Source organism: Ictidomys tridecemlineatus, chromosome 2 (assembly GCF_052094955.1).
Source record: "Ictidomys tridecemlineatus isolate mIctTri1 chromosome 2, mIctTri1.hap1, whole genome shotgun sequence".
NCBI lineage: Eukaryota > Metazoa > Chordata > Mammalia > Rodentia > Sciuridae > Ictidomys > Ictidomys tridecemlineatus.
Window position 1 is genome coordinate 46,433,278 of NC_135478.1, and position 25,858 is coordinate 46,459,135.

The following is a 25,858-nucleotide window of genomic DNA, read 5'->3' on the forward strand; positions in this document are numbered from 1 at the left end:
TGCAGTGGTTACCCTAACTCATTACAACAGTCTTGGTGAGACAATGAACATTTTCGCCTTTCAGTTCTAAATATAGAACAGAAAAATTAACAACAGACTGGTCCATTGTTATACTTCCTAGAGTTCCCAACCCATTCTTTTTCTTAGATCACACTATGCCTGTTTCTCGGATTCGATTTTGGTGGCGTTGGCCAAACTTCATGAAAAGAACGAGAACAAATCGTCAACTGCTAGGAAAATATATAACATCTTGACCTGATATTACGTATTAGCCATTTTCCACTTCATGCACTAATGAAAAGAGATTACTTTTTGTGACTGAGCCTTTTATTCCCACAAGGCCTCTTGAGCACATTGTGTGTGCTGGAGATCTAACTAGCAACAGAGCTGTGCCCTAACCTAGAATGGACTACGTGGTTTGTGGTGCAAAGTGGAACTGTGAAAAGTATTAAGGATTTCAAGATGAAAATGGCAGAGCGTCATGTCAAGCACTGTTATGGTATGAACTGATCAATACAATCAATAAGTTATAGGTATAGGCATAGGTTATAGACTATAAGAATAAGATTTTGATAAGATAACAGAAATAAGCAATTGTAAGACATAGAATTTAAGCCATAGGCAATAAGTCATAGGGAAGAAGGGAATAGTCTGCAGGTGTAGCCACAGTGACTCCATCTCAGCTGTTCTAGATTCTACCTTAGTTTTTTTGTTACTGCTCTTGTGAAAAGACAGCTGCAGGACCCATTTCGAGAAAACAAAATGAAAACTGTTTTCTGATAAATTCAAAAAAACATATTGTCTTCTGTACTTCGTACCCTACAAAATGAACTCAACTTGGGATATGGTGGTCTTGGTCACCTATATGACTTTAAGTAGAACTTCATCTCCGCTAACCACCTGCTCGATGTTGTCCAACCCCTGCTGGGACCCAAGATGCAGTCAGTTGAGTTGCTCGGCTAACAGCCTTTTTGCTTCTGTAATTTGCTTGCTTGCTAACCAAAAAATTCCATAGGATGTGGTTTTCCTCCTTAAATAGCTGATTTCTCTCAGAGGGGGGCTGCTGTTCTATCAGAGAGCGACTTGGACTCTGTCAGATACAGCCCCTGCCCAGGTATCATTAGCAAAACAGGTAAATAAAAATTCTTTAATTTGTTCAAATTCGGCCTTGGTGTGTTTTCTGAGCAGTCTCTCCACAACAGCACGGAGTCTTTATGAGCATGGAGCTGTGTAACTTCCCAGTGGCATGACCATGCCAGCCCTGATGGAGCTTATAGCTCAATGAAGGAGTCGAGCAATAAGACTACACCATTAAGGAGAATGTAAGAAATAGAGGTAAATGCTCAAAAGGCAAGGAATGCTGGTCCATAAGAACCTGTGACAAGGAAAGAGGATGGTGTCCTGCAGGTAGGGAAGGTATGTCCAGAAGAGTCTGGCAAGGGATGGAGCAGTTTATGCAAATGACCTCTGGGGAAGAAAGCCAGTGTCCTTGTGCCAAAAAAGCCCGGGTTTGAGGCAAAGCATGAAAGGCACTAGAAGCCACAATTCTGCAGGGCCTTGCAGCTGCATGTGGATTACAGGCCTGAAGCAATGTCTGCAGCAAGCACGGTTTATCAGTTACATCCCTATCCCTCCTACAGCTCTTCTTCTAGGATCCTGGCTCCAGGAGTCAAACAGATGAAGCACAAACCCATTTACCACTAGAGCCATCCACCGCAGGTTCGGGGAAGATATTTACACTGTAACACCAGAAGGAACAGAATGAATTTGTTTTTAATTTAAAAGACTAAGAATTCCCCGTGTTGCAAAGCAAATGCCAAGAGTGGGCTCTGTGTGCATTCCACACCTGAGCAATAAGCCTGTGTCAACAGCGACGGAGATACTGTCGCTGTGATCAAACACGGAGAAAGGCCAAGGAGGCTTCTTGGAACAATGATGGGGCCTCACTCACACATTAACTTTGTGGCTCCTGGTCCCCAGAGTACTGGACCTATCCTCCTGACAGCCCTTCTCTTGGCAGATCCTGGCCTCCTGGACTCTGCCAAGTAGTTTGTACTTGATGAAATGTAATTGTGTAAATGGAGAAAGAAGGTTAGGGTCTTTCACCTCTCGGCCACATGCTAATGACATTTTGGAAAAATAAAAGGCCTTCAAGGCATTTTATGGTTGATTGGTCCACTTCTTTTCATTAGACCTGATTTATTACTAATATTTAAGGCACTGTCTCCCTGCTCAGAGCATTTGATGTTTTCTTTTTTAATTTCTTTCCTAAGGTCTACCAATGATATTTACTCTTAAAACACAAGTTCTCTTTAAACACAGCAATGTTATAAGTAGACTTCTGAATTTTTTTATTAAAAAATTCTATTATCATTTTTTGCCATCTCAAGTTGATACAAAATTCAAATCTGAAAATGTCTATTTTGACTTTTTTAACATGTGATCCTACTCTTTTTCACCTTTCAACAAATGATTGTATCATCCCTGTAACTGAGACAAAAAGGGGTCCGTGTGATGGTAGGGAGGCTGTTTGTAAGTAGAAATAAATTAAAAGTATGTTTGTGGTGAAGCAAAATGGGAACAATAGCAGTTTAGGAGCTGGCAGGCTGGGGTTCTGCTCACTGACACACAGAAGGTCTGCTTACTGACATTTAGCCATAGAGCCTTACAATGGCCATCAGGTAACGTGAAAAAGATAACCGCAATAGTAGAAGTAGGAAACAAAGCAACGGGACAGAACAATTCCCTTTAGGTTTGGAGCAGTAAAACCCTAATCTGCAAGAGCTAAGAGTCCCTAGGCTGTTGACAAGCTTGCGCCCATGTAAGGAATGTAAAATGTACCTCCAATAGAATTGCACCAACTCCCTTGCCTTGATGTACCTAAACCTCACTTATGTATAAAAGTAAAAGCCCTGCTGTGCTTAGGGCTCAGACTTTAGGAATTATCCCTCTGGGCCATGATGCCACTAATAATGTGTTTCTTCCAGACTCTGATGTACTGACCCTCATTTCCCACTACATGTTCATCTAACCACTCCAAGTGGCCTCTGGCATCGGTAGTGGCAGCTTCTTCTCCTCCTCCTCCTCCTCCTCATTCTTCTTCTTCTTCTTTTTCTTCTTCCTCTTCTTTTAATTTGTTCTAATCAGTTATATATGACAGTAGAATGTGCTTTGACACATCATACATAAATGGAGTATAACTTCTCATTCTTCCGGTTGTACAAGATGTAGAATCACATTGGTTGTGTAATCACATATGTACACTGGGTAATAATGCCTGATTCATTCTACTATTCTTCCTATCCCATACCCCCTCCCCTCCCTTCATTCCACTCTGCCTAATTCAAAGTACCTCTATTCTTCCCTAGCCCCTCCTCTTTACTGTGAATTAGCATCCACATATCAGAGAAGACATTCAGCCTTTGTTTTTTTGGGATTGGCTTATTTTGCTCAGCATGATTCTCTCCAGCTCCATCCATTTACCTGAAAAAAATGCCATCATTTCATTCTTCTTTAAGGCTGAGTAATATTCCATTGTGTATATATACCATATTTTCTTTAAAAATTCATCTGTTGAAGGGCTTCTCTTACCACTTCACTCTAGCCTCTGTTTTAGATGATGGTTACTGATAATGCATTTGACCAGCACAAAACAAAAGTGACCAGCAGATTTCATAACCTAGTCTCAAAAAGACCAATTCATATAATTCCACTCTTTTAAGGTACCTTCAAATCGTGAGGTTCAAGGATTTCAACTTTACGTTTGAAAAACAGTTTGAGGGAGGGTCCCTTTTCTGTATCTTTTCTAATCAGGATGTTTTGGGAACAGTGCACATGCAATAATTATGTGCACCAGCCAGAATGCAGATGAGTGACTCACAGGAGGGGACCTGATCCGGCAGTTGAAGCTAGAGTAGGCTGCTTCTGCTAAAAACAAGAATAAACTAACCCTTCGTCAATCCAGTGTGTGAACAGCTCTCTTAATGGGAGGAAAATCCACCCCTAGAGCCAAAGAATTGCCTGCAGATGCTCCACTGGATTTCTCCCACCAAATACAAAGACAGGTTCTCGTAAGGATTCTGTTGCTGCAAGTACTGGGCCAGACAGAAGGTGGTTGGTGGCACCTGGCATTTCCACCCTATGGGGATAATGCTATTTCTAGACTCCCTTCATACCACGAGGTAATCCTCTAGGCACCCTGAATCATATGGCACAAAACAAGACTGACCTTTTGTTTTGGGAAAGTTGGTTTAACATCTTTCAAACCCTTTCCTTTTGTATATATTTCAAGGGATAAATTTGGAAAGAAGGTAATGTCACAGAAAAAATGCCTTTAGTACCTGCAGCCATTGGAAGGGATTCAGGAGACCTTGTGTAGGAGGACAGAAATGAGCAGGCACCCCTGACTTTCTTAACTGTTGTGTTAGCAACAGAGTGGGGAGCTCTCCCCCTCACGTGGAGCATCTGTGTTGGTGGATAGAGAAATCGAGGCAGCCGCACTCTATAAATGTCACTCTGAACAGCTCCTTCTTTGCTTGGCTTCCATTCGCTCATATATTAAGGAACAACCTCCTTCTAAGGGAAATACAAGCTTAGCTTTGTTCTGATGTTACTTGGTTACCAATGACTTATTCATAAAGAATATATTTTATCTTCTATTTTATACTATTAGAATATAGGACACTCTCTGACCTGGTTTTTCTCAGACACATGTTCCTCTAACACAAATTTCCCTCTCCCTTTATAGTTACCTTTCAGCACTATCTATTGAGAAATTGAGTCTTAAATTTCCCTTTAATGAATAAGGAATTATTAAAAGGAAAAAAAAAGGAGAACTTTTCCTCAACATTTTCTCCAGCAATAAAATACAGAATAACATATCAAAGGTAGATTTTTCTAAGTTTTAGATCTCTTCTATCTATAGTCTTCCCTGACTAAATATCCATCCATCCATTCAAATATCCAGCCTCAGTCCCATCCAACCATCCACTCACCCACACATCCATCCATCCATCCATCCATCCCTCCATCTAAGTACTAACTAAAGTTACAGTTTATGAAATTCAGTGTCAAAGAACTCATTCCCTTTGGTCTTTGCCCATACTCTCATTCTATTCCTGGCAGTTTTGTGGTATTGCGGGTCTTACTAGTGCATTGCGGGGGGTAATCTGGTCATTTTGGGATCAGTACAGCTAACTTTACACTTGGGTACTCACGCAGCATGCGAAGCTCAGGAAAACCGATTTTCTTAGAGGGAATACAAAAAAAGAAGTACATCATAAAATAATTTTGTATTTTATTTCCAAGTTCTGCAGCTGTAAATAAAGCTTTGCTCGTTGAGCTAGAAGGCAAGCCCCCGAGGACTGCCTCGGAGCTCCGAGCTCAGTGACAGACGGAGCACGAGGGAGATGAATGCATTTCATTACCTCCAGCTGATACCGTAGGCATAATTAGAACTCCTCTGAGAAGTCAACTAATTATGGAATATCCAGCAAAGGATGTGAGGATTTCATTTTGGCATTAAACAGAATCGATCAAGCTCCCTTTTAATTTATGATTCCCCAAGGAGACCGAATGGACAAGCGGTTTCCACGGCGATGGTTTCCTATTAGAACCGCTGGCTCACATAAAGGTAAAGTATGGATCATCACCTCAGAGCTGGAGAAAAGGCAGCTTAGATCATCTCAGTATATTATTAGATGTCCCTAGAATCAAGGCTGTGGGCATATTATTTCTGAATGGGACAGTGGTAATGCAAAAAAACAACAGAGGCAGCAAATGTACTGTCCCTTTACTATCTGGCTGTGGTTCCTTCTCAACACTGCCTAGGTGGAGCAGGGCCACCTGGTCCCCCCATCAGAGGTTGCAGCTGAAGCCCTGGTGTTCCAACTCACGGTGACACCTCACCTCCATCTGCAGCCGCCAATGGCTCCTGGCTTCTCCCTCCTTGCAGAACTTCTAAGTAGACCAGACGCTTCCTTCACCTTGCACACCTCCTGCAGAAAGCACCAGTCTCTGGACCCTCCCACTCTGCCCCTTCCATCTCCAGTGAGTTTCACCTCCCAGTCTGGGCCCTGGAAATGGCCTTGGTGCTTTCCAAAGAATTTATCCAGTGTGTGCCAACAAAGACCAAAGAAATGGAGGAACAAAGGCATTCTTCATCCAGAGGAAATGAGAGGCACAACCAGGCAGCTTTGTGCACAGGTAACTTGTAAAACAAACGGTGGCATTCCCTTCACAAACCCCAAATTACTCTTGGATGAATGCGCCTCCAATGATGCTTCAGAAAACCAGTGAGGAATGAAGCAATCCAGCTGCTTGCTCTCTGTCTATCCAGTGGTCAAGAAAATGGTACAACAGATTTTTTGAACATCTTGAGCGACAGAATATGTTGGCACATGTAACTGTGCATTTCTGAGTTCAGAAAGATAAGGTCGGACCTTTGGGATAAGAGAAAACCTTGCAGGGGGACAGAGGGCTGTGAACCTGTGGCACCAGGGCCACCACGGGCTTTGCTGGCCAGGGCAGATTCTGCTCTCACTGGTTCATTTTCTAATTACACTGGCCCTCAAAAGCCTCCCCAGGGGAGTGCTCCAGAGAGCCAGATCGGAGGCCTGAAGCTGGTCCTTGGGATGAAACCTTATCTTCTCAGATTGGGTGCAGCCCAGCTGGAGGTAATGAAAGAGTTGATAACGATTTTCCACCCTCCCCATTTGCTTGGAGGGATACTGGTGAGAACGGGGCTGGCTCAAGTCATCTTGATAGAATGAAAAAAATCTTAACTCCATATACCAGAAGGGCAGCACAGAAAGGGATCCTGGAGGGGAATGATGGCTGAACGTGACTATGCCATCAACTGCAGGAAAGCGAAACACAGGCTCAAGGAGGACAAGAGGATGTCAGGAGGCAGCCATCGTCCTGGCTGCATGAGGACGACCCCCTTGCTCACTTGTGCAGACCTCCATCCTTGGGGCACAAGGCTCTGGGACTGGTGTGCACATGGCAAGGAAGGGGCTCGGCCCCTGTTCCCTTATGCATCTCACAGATGTGTCAGCTGGTATGAGTTAGGCGGGCAGTGACCACATTTTGGGGAGAAATCATCCATTGATTTATCACCGGGGGCATAAATCATAAATGCATTTAGTTGTCTTCATCGCCTTTCTTGTCATCCTGCCCCTCTGAAGTGAAATTAAGAGGCAGATGTCTTATCTGGGATCAATTCCAGATTCCATTTGTGTTTTTAAAAAAAGAAAACCAGGAAGGGTTTCACACAAGCCTTCTGCCACAGGTTGATCAAAGTCTCGCGGTGCCTTGAAGACCAAGTCACCGTGCAGATACCCTGAGAGGCCCAGGGATGACACTTCAGTTCACATGGTCCTTGGGGTTCCCAGAGGAGGACAACAGGAGGTCCCACATGGGCTCTAAAACAAGCCAACTAGAGGCCCACAGGACACCAAGGCCCGCAGAGCTTCCTGCACATATGGGAAGGTCCCAAAGGCCGTGTGAGAACAAAGCCTGGCCAGCCATGGCTGTAAATTTTAAAATTTAAAATCCTGGCCACAGCCAGGACACAGAGAGAGATCCTTCCAGAAAGTTCTCAAGAGTCCTTCTTAAACATTTTCATATTCTCAGGGTGTTACTGGAGATTCTGATTCATTCATCCTGTTCTCTTGCCTCAAGATTTTCTTCCCATTTTCTTTCTGGTCGGTGGATCAAATGGTACTACCACATGCTTTTGTTTTTCTTGCAACAGAACTGGGAAGGATGTATGAGCAAGGCCATTTAACAAGTTAGAAGTTGAGAGAGACGGAGGGGCTGGATCATACAGTTGAAGGCTAAATTGCCACAACACACTCTGCTTTTGTCTCCTTCAAACTTAAGACTCGAATTCTTGGTTACGCCTATGAGGTTTTCACTTTGGAAGGAACAATGAGAAATGATTTCCTCTGTCCTGTCTCTTCTAAATATTCTTGCACATTCTGCCACAGACATCAGTCCGGTGGCAATGGAGGAGAGAAGGAAGTGTGGCAAGCTCCTGGCCTTGAAGCTATAAGGCAAGAGAAGCAGTGCCCGTGCTGGCCTGAGCCTGAGGGTGCAGGAGGGCCTGAGCCATGGCTGGGAGAGGCGTCTAGAGGATGAGGTCCAGAAAGGGCTGCCAACCCCTAAGGGAACTCTTAGCTTTCTGTCTAAGAGGCCTTCCTAAGCCCTTCACATCTGTTCCAGGTAAGCACTTAGTGCCTAAACCCTGCTGGATACCATGCACAGCATTTAGGCTGTTAGCAGACTCCCTTTACATTCTTCTTTGTTCTGGTCAATAAGCCTAGCCTCTGGGGATCACAGGTGAGCCAATCAAGGGAATGTCAGGCCCCACACATGATGGTTTGAGTCTTTTCAACCCTAAAAGCACATGTTTTGTGTTCAGTATTCAGTGGTACAGAGAATTAAAGTAATCATCTCGTCCCCATATCCCCCCCATCCATTTATCCACACCCTACTCATCATTCATCCATTTACACACACACATGCATGTGCATGCACACAGGCACACACAGACACACACACCCATTCATACACACACATGCAGACATGCAGTCTCGTATTAAGCAGCTACTAAATGCTAACAGCTAAATGCAGGGTATATACTGACGAATGAGAGGGACATGTGTGCATACGGTGCACAAAGAGTTAATAACTGGGAGAAACTTCAAGTGAATATCTGACTTTAAACATAAATGATGGTGTCTTTAAGGAAAAGAGCAGGTGGAGCAGGGCGCGTGGTAGCCCATGCCTATAATCCCAGCCACTCGGGAGGCTAAGCTGGGGGAATTGCAAGTTCGAGGCCAGCCTTAGCAACTTAGAGAAACCCTGTCTCAAAATAAAACATTAAAAAAAAGGGGGGTGGGTGGGGATGTAGCTCAGTTAGCTCAGTAGTAAATTGCCCCTGGATTCCATCCCTCATATCAGGGGGAAAAAAATAGCAGGTATGATAAAAGTCTATAGCAAGAAGAGAAACGGTGGTCAGGGGATACTTTGCTGATGATATATATGCACATATGTATTATAAGTATCTTAGTATTGTGGGAATATATATGTGAATATGTACATATATCTTAAACATATACGTGAATATGTTAATATATACATATTTCTAAAGATATGTGAATATGAATATATATTAAAAACATACTGTGCAGGTCCAAACTTTGATCTGTGAGACATCTCTGTGAGCCAAACAGCTGATCCTTTGGGAATGTCCTGGAGGCTTGGATGGACCACTATGTCGGCTCTTTACTTGTGGTAGTGAATCTGTAGCACCAGTGCAGGGATCTCTAAGCATTCTGTCTACAAGCGGCAGAAGCAGAAACCTGTACCTTACAATCTTAACTCCATCCCTTTCTCCTTCTCTCACGGATCCAGCTGTCAAACCCTAGCTTCACGGGACTCCCTGGATTGTTTTTGTCTTTTCTTTTTCTTTAAAGAGGCTGGAACTTTCGTTTAATAAGGAGCTCATTAAAAAAATAAATAAAAATTAAAAAATAAAAAACAACCCTTTCCTAAGTCAAGAGGAAGGGAGGGAACTGATACTTTAGGAGACAGGGTAATTATTCTGCAGGGAGAAAACACATTTCAGTTCATGTCTCCTTGGTTTACACAGACATCCTTCCGTTCTGAGTTCTGATGCAGAACAGTGTCCTTTGAAATTCTAAATTCATCACTTTCTCTCTCTGTCCTATGGAGGCTCAAAACAAATCACGTGAAAGCAAAAAACGGAAGCAATCCAAATCTTAAAAGCCTTGCAGTTTCCATGAATTCGAGGGTCAGACTCATAGAAGCAAGAGTCAAGAGGGCCAAAACTTCAGGCTTCTGACCCAAAGGGCTCCAGATGCCGGCCTCCAGCCAGGCTAGCATTCCCTGGATCAGAAGGCACTTTGAAAATCTGTTCCCCGGCTCTGAGGCCCCCACCCCCACCCCCTGGAGGCTTCCTGGCCATTAGCTAAACCTCCCTCGACAGCTCACTTTAGGTTCACATTCCAGCGCGGATTTCCACGCAGGCCTCTATTCTTTCCAAATACGCACGTCAGGCTGCAAAATTCATGTCTGACAGTGAACATGCGGCTCATAAGAGTCTCCCCCAAAGAGGCCCATTAGTCACTGCCCTCTGCTGTTTTCTTTTCTGGATAGGAATCCCCAAGGAGGGAAGAGAATAGAATAAAATCTATTTTTATGTTATGGAAGAGTGAACAATGAACCAAACTCAACTTGTATGTGAAGATCCCAGGAGAGGGCGTAAAGGCTCTTGTGGGAGGCTCTGGGCTGAGCAAAGGGTCTGAAAGGAGCCAGGCGCAGAGTGCGGGACTGCAGAAATAGAACACACTCACAGAGCCCTATAAATCTGTTCCCTTCATAGTTTTTATAGAAATGATCGAGGTAAGAGTAGCCGGCTGCATAACGGGTTGATAGCCAAAATATTTGGCATCAGGAGCCTTAGGTTTATCCCCAGCTGTTTCAAGAGGGAATACAAGGGTCAGTCTATGGAGGGTATCAGATTTCTCAGAATCTACTAGAAGTAGGAGCTTCATTTATGAGGCATAAAGGTAATTTCTCTATCAAAAATGTTAGCTGAGGAAGTAGAAGTCTCCTCTGGGATGAAGATCTCGCAATGTGGAAAAAGCATTAAGTACCAAGAGACACAAGGCTCATGGTCAGGCTTTGGGATTGGGAATCCTTCCTGATGTGCTGCTGGAATCAAGTTCAAAAGATAAATCCTATTTCTCTGTGCATATAGCATTCATTTACTGCAGCAGGGATGCAGAAACTTTGCCTTGATCCAAATCTACTTGTTCTTCCTTGCTCCCATAAATGTTTACTAAGCACCTACTATGTGTCAGACACAGGGTTAGGTATTATGTTTTGTAGGAGAAAAAAAATCAGGAACCCATCTAGGTGAGTCCCAGGGAAGACAAACGCTGCAGAGATTATGATACCAATTATCCGTCACCACCATGATCGGTGGTATTAGAGATAGTAAGGTACTGGGAAATCCCTTCCCTGGAAGACTTTACTGTCCAAGGTCATTCTGTCCAACCATGGCAGTGGTCCTAAAAGTTAGTCCACCGCCATTTAGAATTCAAAACACACTTCTTGGCAATTGTCACCGAGTCCCTGGGCACTCTGCATCCCCAAGAGAGCTCAACAGGGAAACCCCAGGCAGGTCCTGTCCACCCCAGGGTCTCAGACCAGCAGAGGAGCTGGGGATCAGGCTATAATACCACGGCTTTGGGAGTCAAGTTGATTAACCTGCTCTCAACTCCCTTTTCTCGCCTATAAAAGGGACAGATTGTAAATATTTAAGTCATAAAAGTGCTGCCAGGATCAATGAGGTGATGCTAGCACCGAGCTCAGCAAAGTACTCAGCTGGCATTCGGGAAGGCTCCGAGGCTCACAGTCCGTTGGGTCACAGGAATAGACAAAGCAGAAACCCTGCCCTGCTCTCAGGATTCTGCTTCTGGTGGATGAGAGGACAATCACAACATAATTCCTTAAGATCGCTACCTAATACACTGCAGGTGAAAAGGGCCATCAATAACTGGAAAGCTGGGAGACAGCGGAGGCCGGAAGCAGGGGGGACCTTAAATCAGTCAGTTGGGGAAGAAGTCACTGGAAAGGCAGCATCTGAGCCAGGGCATGAAGGAAGTGAGGAGTGAGTCAATGGAGAAACCTATAAAATCCAGGTAGAAGGAACAGGAAAGCAAATGCCCCAAAGTAGCCATGACAACAGCGGGCTAAGCAGAGGGCAGGACAGCCGCTGAGAGACAATTCAGATAAACCAGCACCCATGGGGCTAGGCCCTGTTGACCAGAGATGGGACTTTGCCCTGAACTCAGCACAGAGTGGGGAGCCAGGGCAGGACATGAGAGGGGAGGACTCATTGGTACCATCTGCTTTCAGTTTCCAAAAGGTCTCTCTCCGGGTCCATAGCTGGCCTTGCCATTTATTGGTTGTTTTCTTTTTGGTACCAGGGATTGAAGCCAGGGGTGCTTAACCACTGAGCCACATCCCCACCCCTTTTTTATATGTTATTTAGAGACAGGGTCTCGCTAAGTTGCTTAGGGCCTCCATAAATTGCTGAGACTGGCTTTGAACTCATGATTCCTGCCTCAGCTTCCCAAGCCACTGGGGTCACAGGCGTGCACCCAGCACCTGGTTGGTTGTTTTCTATGTTGTAACAAAAGCTTTTTAGTTGGATGTAGTACTACTTATGCAGGTACTACTATTTATATTTTTATTGCTTCTAGTTTTGGTGTCATATCTAAGAAAATCCAAACCATATCTAAATGACATACAAGCCACATATCTGTAAGGGTTTAATTTTCAAAATATTATCATGAACTCCAAACACTCAATATCGAATAATGCTCTTATTAGTATAATAATAAAAACAATCAGAAAAATGAAAAATTATACTATATATATATCAAAGTGTATTCTACTGTCATGTATAACTAAAACAAATTTTAAAATTAATAATAATAATAATAATAAACTTAATTAAGAAGTGGGCAAAGGACTGAAATACACATTTCTCCAAAGAAGACATATTCAATGGCCAAAAGGTGTAGACATTGCTAATCATCAGAAAAATGCCAAACCCCACAATGAGATGTCACCCTACACTTGTTAGGATAGCTACTATTAAAAACACAAAAGGAAATGGGTGTTTTCAAGAAAAGAGAACACTTGACCAGTGATGATAGGATTGTAAACTAGTACAGTCATCATGGAGAAACAGTATGGCAATCCCATTTCTAGGTATATATCCACAGGGATTGAAATCAGGATTTTTTTGGGGGGGGTACTGGGGATTGAATCCAGGGGTTCTTAACCACTGAGCCACATCCCCAGCCCTTTTTATATTTTTTATTTAGAGACAGGGTCTTGCTGAATTGCTTAAGGCCTTGCTAAGTTGCTGGGCCTGGCTTTGAATTCGCAATCCTCCTGCCTCAGCCTCCCGAGCTACTGGGATTACAGGTGCACGCCACTGCACCCAGCTGAAATCAGGATTTCTAAGAGTTGGCTGCACTTCCAAGTTTGGTTCAATATTATTCACAGTAACCAAGATACAGAAACAACCCAAATAACCACAGGCAGAAGAATGGACAAAAAGAAAATGTAATCTATACACACAAGGGACTATTATCTAGCCTTGAAAAGAAGGAAATCCTACTATTTGCAACAACTCCAAAGGACCAGGAAAACATGTGAGTGAAATAAAGATTTGTTCCAGAAGAACAAAGATTCCTTCTACATGTGCCATCTGAAATAGTCAAAGGTATAGAAGGAGACAATAAAATGGGTTTTTACCAGGGGCCGGAGGAGGGTGTGACTGGGGAATTTTAAATGTTAAACCCATTTTGAATGATAAACAAGTTTAAACCACTTGTGGTCACACAAGAAGAGTTCATAGCAGGGATGCCCTGCACAATGTAGTGCCTCTCTAGTTATAACAATAAGGTTTTGTGCACTTAAAATTTGGCAAGAAGGTGTGTCTCAATAAACTTTTGGTGGAAATGAATGTTTCTCACCTGGTTTGTGGTCATGATTAATGTAAGTGTATACATACGCCCAAATACATCAAATTAGGTCTCTGGCTGCTGTGTGGGGAAGGGGCCACGAGGTGCCTGCTTCTGGCAAAACACATTTGAGAATAGGGCAAGAATAGGGTTTGGCTGCAACATAAGCTGGGTGTGGCTGGGTGGAGAAATAGCTGGCTGCCAGGCCTGTGGGCCTCTGCCTCCCCATACACCAGGCATGTTCCTGACAGCCTGTGTGTGGCAGGGAGGGGTTCTTCCCTCACTTGCATCCTACTTTCTATCCTGTCCTACCAAGGAAGTGGGCAACAAGTCAACTAATAAGATAATGAACACAAATGATGGGGTCAATGAGGTGGCCACCAGCACTCCTGGGTGGTTGCTGGTTCATTTCTGGCTCCCCAAAGCCAGGAGTCTCTGTGAGAGCAGATCTCCTTGACTTGGGTCCAGCAAGTTTACAGTCCATGATCTCTCGCTATCAGGGAGTTGTGAGGCTTTCTGTCCACCTAGGGGAGAGCTTTGCCAACAGAGCAAATGAGGTAAGAAAATAGTGTCAAGCAGCTTAAACCAGTTACCTGTTTTGAAACTCACCAAGTGTCTCACTCACATGTCCTAACCTCCTGTGCCCAGTGTGCACAGAAGACATTCTGTTTCCACAGCAGCACAGGTGATGAGGAATTTTACTCAGATGTACCTGCTGAGCTTGGTCCAGGATCCTGTGAACCATAATCCTCTTCTCTAAGGACTTGTACATGTGCACCCACCCCCCACAAGACCCCTAAGAGAGCGCCAGGGTTCTTACTCCCCAACCCACTTTCTCAATGAGGAAACTTCAGCCCAAGGAGATTAAATCACTAATCCAATGCCCCAAACTCAGAAATAGTAAAGCTTGGATAGACACCCAGGCAATCTGAGCCTTGACCACCTCTCTAGAAAAGTGATAAGTGACACAGACACGATACTCCATGTCACACATCCTTTTTATATTTCACTAATCCCAAAGGCTCATCTTCCCTCCCACTCTTCCAAATTGATGAACACTAGGTACTATTTATCATAATTCCTAATACTTGAATGGTCAAATATTTCCCACTATATTTTGCTGGGTGCCAGAAGTTTAGATAAAAAGGTTACGGCAAGTATTTTTTTTTTTTTAATTCATGAAACAGGTATAAGGAAAAGCCTGGAAATGTTTTGAAAATGCAGCTGAATACTTTAATCTTCTTATAAGTCAACCAAGACACCACATAAGATTAATCCATATTCAGGGATAAAAGAGTACTTTCTATTGCCCACATCTGAAAAAATATTGCTACACCATCTTGAATTCATCTAGTAAAATAGCATTTTAACTATAACAGAGGGGGGTTGAGCAATGAAAGTAGCTAAAGATCACAGTAATAACACTGAACGATACAGTCATTGTATATTGTCCATCATGCGTCTATTACTGAGCTTGGTAACACACCATCTTATTTAATCTTTTTTTAAAAACTTTTATCTTTCCTTTTTAATTTTTTTGTTGTAGGTGGACATAATACCTTTAATCAATTTATTATTTTATGTGGTACTGAGGATGGAACCCAATGCCTCACAGGTGCTAGGCAAGCTTTCTACCACTGAGCCACAACTCCAGTTCCCGTCTTGCTTAATCTTAATAAATCTGCAAGGTGTGCATAATTAGCCCCATTTTATAGATGGAGAAATGTGTCCACCCTTTTTCCATTAGGTAGCACTGCCCTGTCACCCCCACCCATACCGCAAGAAGCCTACTTAATAGTCCAAGAGGAATAAAAACCCAGGAAATAAGGGTTGAATAAGAACTTGACATACGATTGGCTCACAAAAAATGCAGAACTTATTTGGCAAGCCTCTAGCTATTATTGGGTATGCCAGCTAATAAGCTATTGTGTTTTGGCACCAAATCCAGCAAGTTTTTGTAAGGTGGGGCTGGGGCCAGGGTTGTGTGAACCACATTTCTGCTTGGCCAGCTATTTCTGGCTAGGATCTGCCCCAGGGTCTGACCAATGGTTGGGGGGCAGGTTTGCATGCATGAAGGAAGGCACTCCCTGTTGGCTCCTTATCCCCAGTGCTTTGCTCTAGCAAACTCAGAGAATAAAATCAGGTGGTAGTTATCATGACATGCACAGAATCAGACCCATTGCATCCTTCTCAAAGACCCAGCACTCTCATCTCAAAAGTGTGGTTTTTCAGCCTCAAAGGACCCTCTTCTGAGCTCAGATACCTCAGCACTTACTGGCCACCGGGCTCTCCTTAGAAGTCTGTGCCCCAGAACCACAGCCATCTTCTCTTGGCATCCAAATGTTCTTAATAACCTCTTCCCTTCATCTTTCCTGCAGGCGCTGTTCCCTCAAGTTGCTGCTTCACAACATCGAGAGTCCCCTAGTGCCCCTGCAGTCCTCAAGACCTGCTTAACAATTCCTAACGTGGGAACTCTCTGTGCTCAAATAACCAGTGGCTGTCTGCCCCTGACTGGGCCCTGCCTGACATAACTTCCCAGTGGCCTTTCTCAGGGTACTCCAGCTTGTCCAGATGCTCCTTGCTGAGCCATAGAGGGGACCCTACAGCCTGCATAACTCGAGAAATATACTTTAGAAGCCACCTCTTAGCACTCAGATTTCAGGATTCTGACTGCAAGGAATGGAACCCAAGAAACATTCTTAGAAAGTTCCCCCTATCAACAACCCCTGGGGGGGCTCCGATGGGTGGCAATGTGAGAACACAGGGCACAGGGACTTCCTGGTCTCATGCTCTGGGCTCTGGGGCTCATTCTTTCACCTGTACCATGGGAGTAGCCATGGCAATGGAAGTGCTGCCCACAGGGTGGAACTGAGTCCTAATGGATTGTGAGCTAAGAGGGTGTGACTCTTCCCCTTGTGCAGGGAGGCTATTTGCACAGTCATTTTCTGGACGATGATGGAGGTGACCTGGTGGGAAGGTGCACCGTTCCATCACCTGCTTTCTGTAGACAGCAGCACCTGGCTGGAGGCCAAGGTCCCAGCAACCAAGTCCAGGAAGAGAAACAGCAGCTGTCGCAGCAGGGAAGGTGCCAGTCAGCTGTCTCCAGCCCCTGCCTCCATGTGATCTTTCAGTGCCTGGCAGCGGCCACGCCTCAGTGGGCCTCATTTCTAAACTTGTCTTGTCACGTTCTTCTTGCTGGAGTCACAGGGTGTCTAATACCGAAGAAGTAATTAAAAATGAACCAGGAGACAATGAACCATTTCCACTCTCTCCTCGGCTGCCAGAGCTCTTCCCACGGTGACTGAGAATGCCTTCTCCCTGTCACACCGTTGACTGACCATGAGAAATGAATGTTCTCCATGTTTTCCCTAAGACGGCTTTAGGATTTATCACTCTTGAAAAAAAAAAAATCAAGTAACAGCAAGGACTCACCCCAAACTCGTAGATCAGAATGTGCTTCCCAGTCAGGGAGAGGGAAAGAGGGAGTGGAAGGGAAGGAAAACAAGAACAGAGGAAAGCACCCACTCACCCAAGCCTGGAAATAAAATAGCCGCTAGAAACAGCAGCGCTCCAGGAGACAGGAAGTAAGAATCTATGACCTAGGCCACCACGCAGCCTGAAGTCAGAGAGGAAGATGGTTAGGACTAAAACTATAGGGCCCAGTCCTAATCTCACTGGCTGATTCTCTACACAAAGGCCAGAAAGAACTTCTGAAATTCACGTCTCTCCCCCATTCAAGAGCTTCCCCTGGATCCCCATTACCCCTGGATCACAATCCCAGCTCTTTACTGTGCCCACCGAAGCCCAGAGGTGGTAGCCCCTGCCTGTCTTCCTAATCTCCCAGGCTCCAGCCACCTGCTCATCATCCAGCTCTTTACTCCCGACTTCTCCTCATCCCCCTAACAGAACACTGTCTGCAATGGGGTCCCTTCATTCATACACGCCCCCCCCTCCCAGAGACTTTCTTGGTCACCCTGTCTATAACAGGTGCCACCACAGCCCTCCCTGATTCACACTCACATTTGTCTCGTTCAGATTTATCATAGCAGGGTGTACTGGCACATGCCTGTAATCCTAGCGTCTTAGGAAGCTGAGGCAGGAGGTTTGTGAGTCGGAAGCTAGCCTCAACAAGACAGCAAGACACTGTCTTCAAATTTTAAAAAATTTTTAAATGCACATAGAATGTAGATTAGTGGTGAATTGCCCTTGGAGTCTGGGTTCAATATCCAGTACCCAAAATAGATAGATAGATAGATAGATAGATAGATAGATAGATAGATAGATAGATAGAAAAATGATTTATTGTAATTTCTAGTTAACTGGCCTTGTCACTTGTCAATTACTAGTATTCAGTTATTTCTTTTTGGTCTCTTGGGAGGTGTTTTATTAACCTCACATTCCTGGGCTCTGTTACAATAGCCTGGAACACAATGAGACCCCAATAAATCCCTGTTGCATGACTTAACTACCCGCATGATGATCCCCTTCCCTCTATTTCCTCAGCCAACAGCCCCTGCCATCCTTTATCCTCTATATTCATGTGGTTCTGCGTGATGAACAATAGACACAGTCAGTAGGGGAGTATGGGAGGGGCATTTTGAGATACACACACATGTACACACACACATACAAGCACCCATGATCTTAACTCCTTCTCAAGTTGCCTGTGATCTTGGGCTAGTCCCTTGTCCTCTCAATCTGCTCAAAGGAAAGAAAAAAAAAAAAAAAAGCTTTGTGAAAGCGTCTGAAAGTCAGAGAAGAGAACAATGTAGTTGGGGTCAGGGGCAGAGGACCCTTCCAAATTGCTTAAGATTGTTTAAGGATTGGGTTCTTAAAAGGATAAGCCCCAACCCAGCTCAGAAACTCTGCTTTCTAGGGTGGTAGAGTTGGAAAGGGGATTCCTAGGCTTTGCAAAACCACCTGAAAGGCTCTGAGGCAGAGATAACCTTTCAGCACCATGAAGGCCACTGGGCCAGAGCTGCCTTAGCCTTGAGGCTTTATCTTTCTAATTATTTTAAGGGAAAGGCCTGCCCGGGCAAACCCCCAGGAGAGCCCATCTTGGAGGTACACAGGACATCAACTCAAAGTTCCACCATTCCCAGTGGGGTTTTCAAAAGTGCTCCAAAGCCACAACCCCCAAACCATGCTATGACCCAGGGCTTCCCTTTATTTCCAAACCAAGAGCTGCTTTTGTCCCCTCCTTGCAGGCCCCACCAGGTAACCAAGGATCTTCCAAAAACCCTGAGCCCTGGCATGCTCTAGAAGGACCCCTCGGCTACCATCATCTTCAGAAAACTGATAATCAAACACAGTACACATAGCTGAAGTAACTTCCACCTTTGAAGTTCCTGTCCTTTTAGAAGAGGGAAATCACACCATGTCTGGTCCTGAGGCCATACAATTTGCTCTCCTCTTGCTCTGTGCCTGCAGCATTGATGGGGTCCTAGATGACAGAATCCTAGACTCTGATCATCCTGTACTTGGGAGCAAGAAGGCCAAGGAAATGTACCTATTGCACACAGACACTCTGACCTATTTCACTTCACTCTCAAGATGTGCACATCCTGCTTTAAGACACAGGGTCAGCATTTGGCTGTGGAGACCTGTTTGTCCAGTTCCGCCCAATGCACAGGGTGGAACTCTGAATCAGATATGAAGACTCTTGGGGCCTCAGTTCCCTCTTCTGGTAAAAAGAAAAGAGAGAAAAAGAAAGGGAGGGATAATAATAGTTCCCATCTCATGTGGTTTCTGTGAGAATTAAATACACATAAAGCATTTAAAATAGTACCTGATTCTCAGCATCCAAAATTAGTTGTTATCAGTCTATTTTATAAATTTAGGATATAAAAAAATAAGCTTAAGCCAGGTGTGGTGGCACACGCCTGTAATCCCAATGGCTTGGGAAACTGAGGCAGAAGGATGGCAAGTTCAAAGCCAGCCTCAGCAACTTAGTGAGGCCCTAAGCAACTCAGTGAGACTCTGTCTGTAAATAGAATATTAAAAAAGAGCTGAGGATATGGCTCAGTGGTTAAGTGCCCCTGGGTTCAATCCCTGGCACTAATAATAATAATAATAATAATAATCTTAAAATATTATCTTATTGAACAAGTTTAGGAGAATGGAGAGGATGAAAACAGAACATTCCAAATTGCCTCTCTTGCTCTTCATAGAACCACATGAAGGTTGGATTGTGTGGTGATCTCTAGGAGGTACAAATGGGCCATTATCCACACTGCACATCAGACAGTGTATCCCCATTTTTACCTACAGTAAAAACGAGTTAATATGCCATCTGTTAAATTGAGAGTTACAGGTCAAATCTTACCCCCTGAAGGGTAATTCAAACCAAAATGAAGTTTATTAATCCATGGGTAAGTTGATCCTGCCCCCACAGTAATAGGAATTATAGAGATTTCGATTTATTTGTGTTCGGGGAGTGTTATAGACCGAATGTCTGCATCCTCCCCATATCCACGTGCTGAAATCCTAGCCTGCAATGTGACAATATTAGGAGTTTGGGCCTCTGGGAGGCGATTAGGATAAGATGATGTCATAAAGATAGAGTCTTCATAAATGGGATCAGTGCCCTTTACAAAGCCACAAGAGAGCCTTCCCATTCTGTTTTCCACCATGTGAGGATGCAAGAAGTCAATAGTGTGCACACCGGAAGTGGACCCTTAACAAAACTCAGCAATGCTGATGCCCTGTTCTCAAGCTTCCAGCCTCCAGAACCATGAGCAAACATTTCTGTTGGTAACAAACCACTCAGTCAGAGGTATTTTGTCATAGCAGCCCGAATTAAGATTGGGAATCTCTGGTTTCCTGAGTCTTTGCAAAGAAGCTGACTAATTCTCTCCAGGGTATTCCCTCTGCTCGCCCAGTGACTGATGCCTATGACATTCTGCCATACACCTAGGCCACTATCAAGTTCAAAGAGCAATCAAGTTTAACATGTATGAAGATCCTGTATCTCAGACCCTGGGTTCCAGCTCCTCTCCTAAACCCATCACCCAGCCCTGAGAGGTCTGAAGGAGACCAGAGGGGAAGGGAAGACTCAGTCAGAAAAGTAGCAAAAGTCACTAAGCACTTGGGGGAGAGCAGCCCCAGCATAAACAGAACTATTTGCCATGGAGCATCCACCCCTCCACCACTTACTCTGTGGCTAGTGCAGTTCAATCACACAGAAGAGATGGAAAGAGAAACTGAAATTGTTACTGCTCTCTTCCATTAAATTCGGCTGATGCATAAAATACTGCAGGTGATTCAATGACCTTCAGCCACACATGGGTTGGTCTAAACTTCTTCAACAATCCCTTTAGAACAGGAGTTGGCAATATCCTTAAAGGCTCAAATAGTAAATATTTCAGGCCTAGCAGGCTAGGCAGGCTCAGTCACAGCCCCACCATCAGCCACAAGACAATACAGAAACAAATGGATGAGGGCAATCTTCTTCTTCTTCTTCTTCTTCTTCTTCTTCTTCTCCTTCTCCTTCTCCTTCTCCTTCTCCTTCTTCTTCTTCTTTTTCTTCTTCTTCTTTCCCCCCATTTAAAAATGTACAAATCCTTCACAATCCACAGGTGACAAAAACAAGTAAGAGTCATATTTGGCCCACAGGCCACAGTTTGCCATACCTTTTGTTGTTGTTGTTGTTTTGGTACCAGACATTGAATCCAGGGGTGCTTAACCACTGAACCACATCCCTAGCCCTTTTAATTTTTTTTTTTTTATTATTTTGGGTCAGGATCTCACTGAGTTGCTTAGTGCTTAGCTTTTGCTGAGGCTGGCTTTGAACTTGTGATCCTCCTGCCTCAGCCTCCCAAGCCACTGGGATTACAGGTGTGTGCCACCATGCTAGGCCCCAAATCATTTCTTCACATCACGTAACTGATCACTTTCTTACCTATCTATCCAGCACATGTCTCTTACACACATTAGAGGGGAGGAAATAAGTAATAAGTAAGTCCATGACTTTCTTCTTTCTAAATTAGAAGAATAACTGCATGGTGGCAGGTACAGTTATTTTCCTTATTTAAATATATGCAGCTTTCATTCTTGAGCAGATTCTGGAATAAGCGCCTTTCACATGGAGGAGTTCATATTTTATTCCGAATGTGTAAGAGCTACTGTTAAGCCACTAACCAATGGATATTAAGCAAAAGTAAATGGCATCCCATAAATGAATAAAGAGCTCCTCACTTCTGCTCTCAGAAATGAAATGCTGGCAAGGGACACATTGCACAATCACGAGGCCTCCTTCATAGACTCGTGGTTAAGTCACCCATCATGCATTTCCTCTTCCAGCTCACTCTAAAATGTTTTATTAAGCATTTGCCTTCAGCAAGGCCCTGGTTAGGAGCTTTTAAAAATGACACTCATAAGTGCTCCTCCGGCCTGATTCCCCAACTTCCATCTATTTTTCCTTTCCTGGAGCCCAGCTGCCTTACTATAAGGAACCCAGGCCACTGTACTAAGGAATGGACACAGCATTGTCCTGAAGAATTAGAGGCCAGTCCAAGGAGAGGGAGGCAGCCTGGCCAAGCTCCAACCTAACACAGCTTCGCTATCAACCTCCCCTGATGCCTCATGGACCAGAACCACCACCCAGTTAACCCAGAGACTCACAAGCAATAATACTTTACTGTTATTTAACCCAGTGAATTGGGGATATTTTATAGCATTGCTAAGTGTTTTTCTTTCCTTGCTTCTTATACTAGTTTTTTTTTTGTTGTTGTTGTTGTTTATGGCTGTTTAACAAATTACCAAACAAGTAGTGCTTCAAAACAATGCACATTTGTTACTGCACTGTTTCTTTGGGTCATGAATCCAGACACAGCTTAGCTGGGCCCTCTGCTTGCAGTCTTAGGAGGCTGCAGTCAAGGTGTTAATAGGGCTGTCTTTTCATCTGGAGGACCGACTGGCAAAGACTCCATCTCCAAGCTCACTCAGATTGTTGGAGGAATTCATTTCCTTGTGCCTGGAAGACTGAGGGCCCAGCTGTCTTTCTGGCAGTTGGCTGGAGGCCACCCTCAGGTTCTAGGGCTATCTGCAGCTCCTTGCCACATGGGCTTCTCCAAACAACTGTGACTTCATCACCAGCAAAGAAAGTGTGTCTGTCCTCAGGGGGACCCCAGCCCCTCTTTCAAGGGTATGAGGTTAAAGGCCACACTGGACACATACCCTATGGGGCAGGAGTCATGAATCACCCATGCTGGCTGAGTCAGAAGCCCCAGGGTGGGTGGGACCCAGCAAGCGGTATGGGAACATTTATTATATAATTACAATATTCCTTTTCATTAGTCAAGGATCAACTACCAGGGAGAAAAATTCCCTCACCTTCACAAGATTCTATTGGATAGAAGTAAATCACAGGTTCTGTCCACACTCAAGGTAAAAAGATCACACTGGACACATACCCTACGGGGCAGGAGTCATGAATCTTCCCAAGGCTTTCTACACCACTCCTTGGCAGGGCTGGGATGTGTTGCAAGGTGTTGTTTAGAAAGATGGAACCTATCACAGATTCACAAAGAAGAAGAAGAGGAGGAGGAGGAGGAAGATCATCAGAGTCAGGCCCAGAAGCACTGACAGTATTGAATACAAAGTTATACCTCCCTTAAGACAATTCCTAGGGAGTCCGCAATTTAGGATTGGGGTAAGAATATGGCAGGTTCTGGCAGGAGGAGAAGAGGGAAGACTTAGAGCCAATGTAAGAGAAGGGAGCAAATCTTTGGTGCCTAGAAACACATGCCCTGCTTGCCAAATAGTAAGTACCTGTTAATCAAGAGCAGTGTTCAGGGACTTCACACCTATGGGCAGGTAAAGCACGTGAGTCACATAGGCTGAGAGGAAATGATGGGGAGACATGAGGATCGGGACCACAAAGAGTGTGCATTGGCCGTCAAAGGGGAGCAGTTGTTTCTCAGCTCCAGTTACTGGTTGCTTTAGGGAATGTAAACCTCAAAATGCCAGCTGTACCCCATTATGAGAGAAACTAAGACATTAAATTTTTATATAGTATCTTCAGGTTTGTAAATGTCGACCAGCAATTCACAGTATTCTAAACAGAGTGTGGGCCAAGAAACACACACCAGTGCCCTGGGTTCGACCATGGGAACAGGTCTTTGCACTGGTTAACAGAGCGAAGCAAGAATGGCAAACCCCATGCAAGAACCAAACCAGATTCCTTGGGCTGTTTCTTCTGGCAGTGGTTCTCCAAGTGTGGTTCCCCTATCAGCAGCATCGAAGTCTCCCAGAGACTTATTAGGAACCCAGATTCTCAGCCCCACCCAGGCTGGCTGAGTCAGAAGCTCCAGGGTGGGTGGGACCCAGCAAGCTGTATGGGAACAAGCCCTCCAGGTGATAGTGAGGCTCACTCAAGTTTCAGAACCACTGTTTGATGGGAATCAGATTCCATCCTTAGAAGCTTCTTTTTTTTTTTCCTCCCCTGAACCCATTTCCCATTTTTACTTTACAGTCTTGAGATTGCCAACTACAGCATGACAGACATGACCCCCCTACTAAACTGCTAACATTCAACGTAATGGAGAAAGATGATTGCCTGGGCATTCCCCATCATCTCACTTTATCACAGTGCTAAATCATATTGGGTTTTTATGCAAATTTATTGCCTATGCCCTCATGGGGAAGTTCATAAAGAAGAGAATGGAAGTGTATATGAATGTCATGGAACTCTCCAGGATGGGGCAGAAGGGAAGGAAGCATGCTATCCATTTATGATAATAATAAAAAAAGAACCTCTTGCTACAGAAAGAAACCTATTTCTGCTTCATAATATTTTATAAGCAGTGAAACGGCTTCATTTCTAGAACCCTCGCTCCACTTAATCCAAGAACAAACCTGGCCTAAAGTCAATATTGTTCATCCGGAAAGACTTGCTGAAATTTGTGTTTCATCTAAAGATTTAGAACTCTGCATCCCCCAGTCTATGCCTCTCTACAAGTAAGAACAGAATGTTTAAAGGCTAACATTTGTGGGAGATTGCTGTCCATCCAGTATTATCAAATGGGAGAGATTCATGGAATAGGCATGTGAGATGTGTGTGATGTAACCACATTTGTTGTTAAATGAATTGCTTACTAAAAGGTCTCTTCAATTCTTGTTTTTTTTCCCCCAATATAGTCCTAAATAATGCAAAAGACCTTCACTGTGCTATGAGATGTCATGTTACCTGTGAACATTCTTTTTTGGCTGCACAATGTCCACAGCCCTCTTTTTGCTTTCTAGTATCAGGGTCTCTCACCTAGTCTCCTCAGTCACTAGGCCACCCCACAAAGCTGTATATTACAATCTGCCACAAACCTGGAACTGTGTTATGTGGTGCAGGAATGCAAAGTGTATCCAGCATCTTTCTCCCTTCACATCACAAATGCTTATCAGGAATTAATTCTCACCTCTGACTGTCCCTGGGGATCATCATTCAAGATGCTGCCAGCGTTTAAAATCACCTTATCCAAGAATGAATCTCCACCTTATCCAAGGTCTGTGTCCTAAACTTAGTGCTCATGGAGAGCCACATTTAATCCTGGTTGTCCTTTGGGCAGATGCCAGGTCAAAATCCCAAAGACGTTTCAGTAAGCTCAGCCTAGCCACATTCCCTCCAGCTTCAGAGACAGTGGCCATTTCCAAAGTTAAACACCAGGAGAAGGAGCTGGATCTATTTGGGGACCATTTTGTACAAAAATACATATAGTTTTAATCACCGGACTTGCTTATAGTACTGGATACAAACTTATGCCTTTGTGTTCTGTGTTATCAGAGACTTGTGCATCAAGAATGACTAAGGGAATAAGGAGCCACATCTCCCGTCTCATATTCCCACAAGGGTACGTGTTCCCTGGATACAGCTGGGGTGCAGCTATCGTTTGTCTTCTGTTTCTTTTTGGACGAGTGTATATGGTTAGTTCAATTCTCACAAAATAAAATATGCAAAATAAACAAAGCAGAATATGCTTGACCTGGACTGAAATAGTCAGAAAAATGGTAATATCTCATGGAACAGAAAAATGCACTCGTGATACCCCAGAATGACATCCCATGCTGCCTGGTCTCTTCCCTCTGTTAAAATTCCACCATTTAAGTGAAACAGTGATGACCAATTGCCAACTGACTGACCTGTGCCTACTAGTGGAACTCATTAAAACACGGATTACAGCATCTCATCTCCAGAGATAACAGTTCCACAAGTGTGGGGTAAGAGCCAGACATTCATAATAGTAGACATCTCCTCAGGCAGCTCAGACAAGCTGACAGCTTAAGGAACCTCTGAA

General features: G+C 44.2%; 1 protein-coding gene across 5 annotated transcripts in view; it reads right to left on the bottom strand.

Annotated features, from left to right (window-relative positions):
• Positions 1–25,858, bottom strand: part of Cacna2d3 (calcium voltage-gated channel auxiliary subunit alpha2delta 3) — an 873,532-nt gene that overhangs the window by 392,413 nt on the left and 455,261 nt on the right. The gene's annotated exons all lie outside the window — the stretch shown is intronic.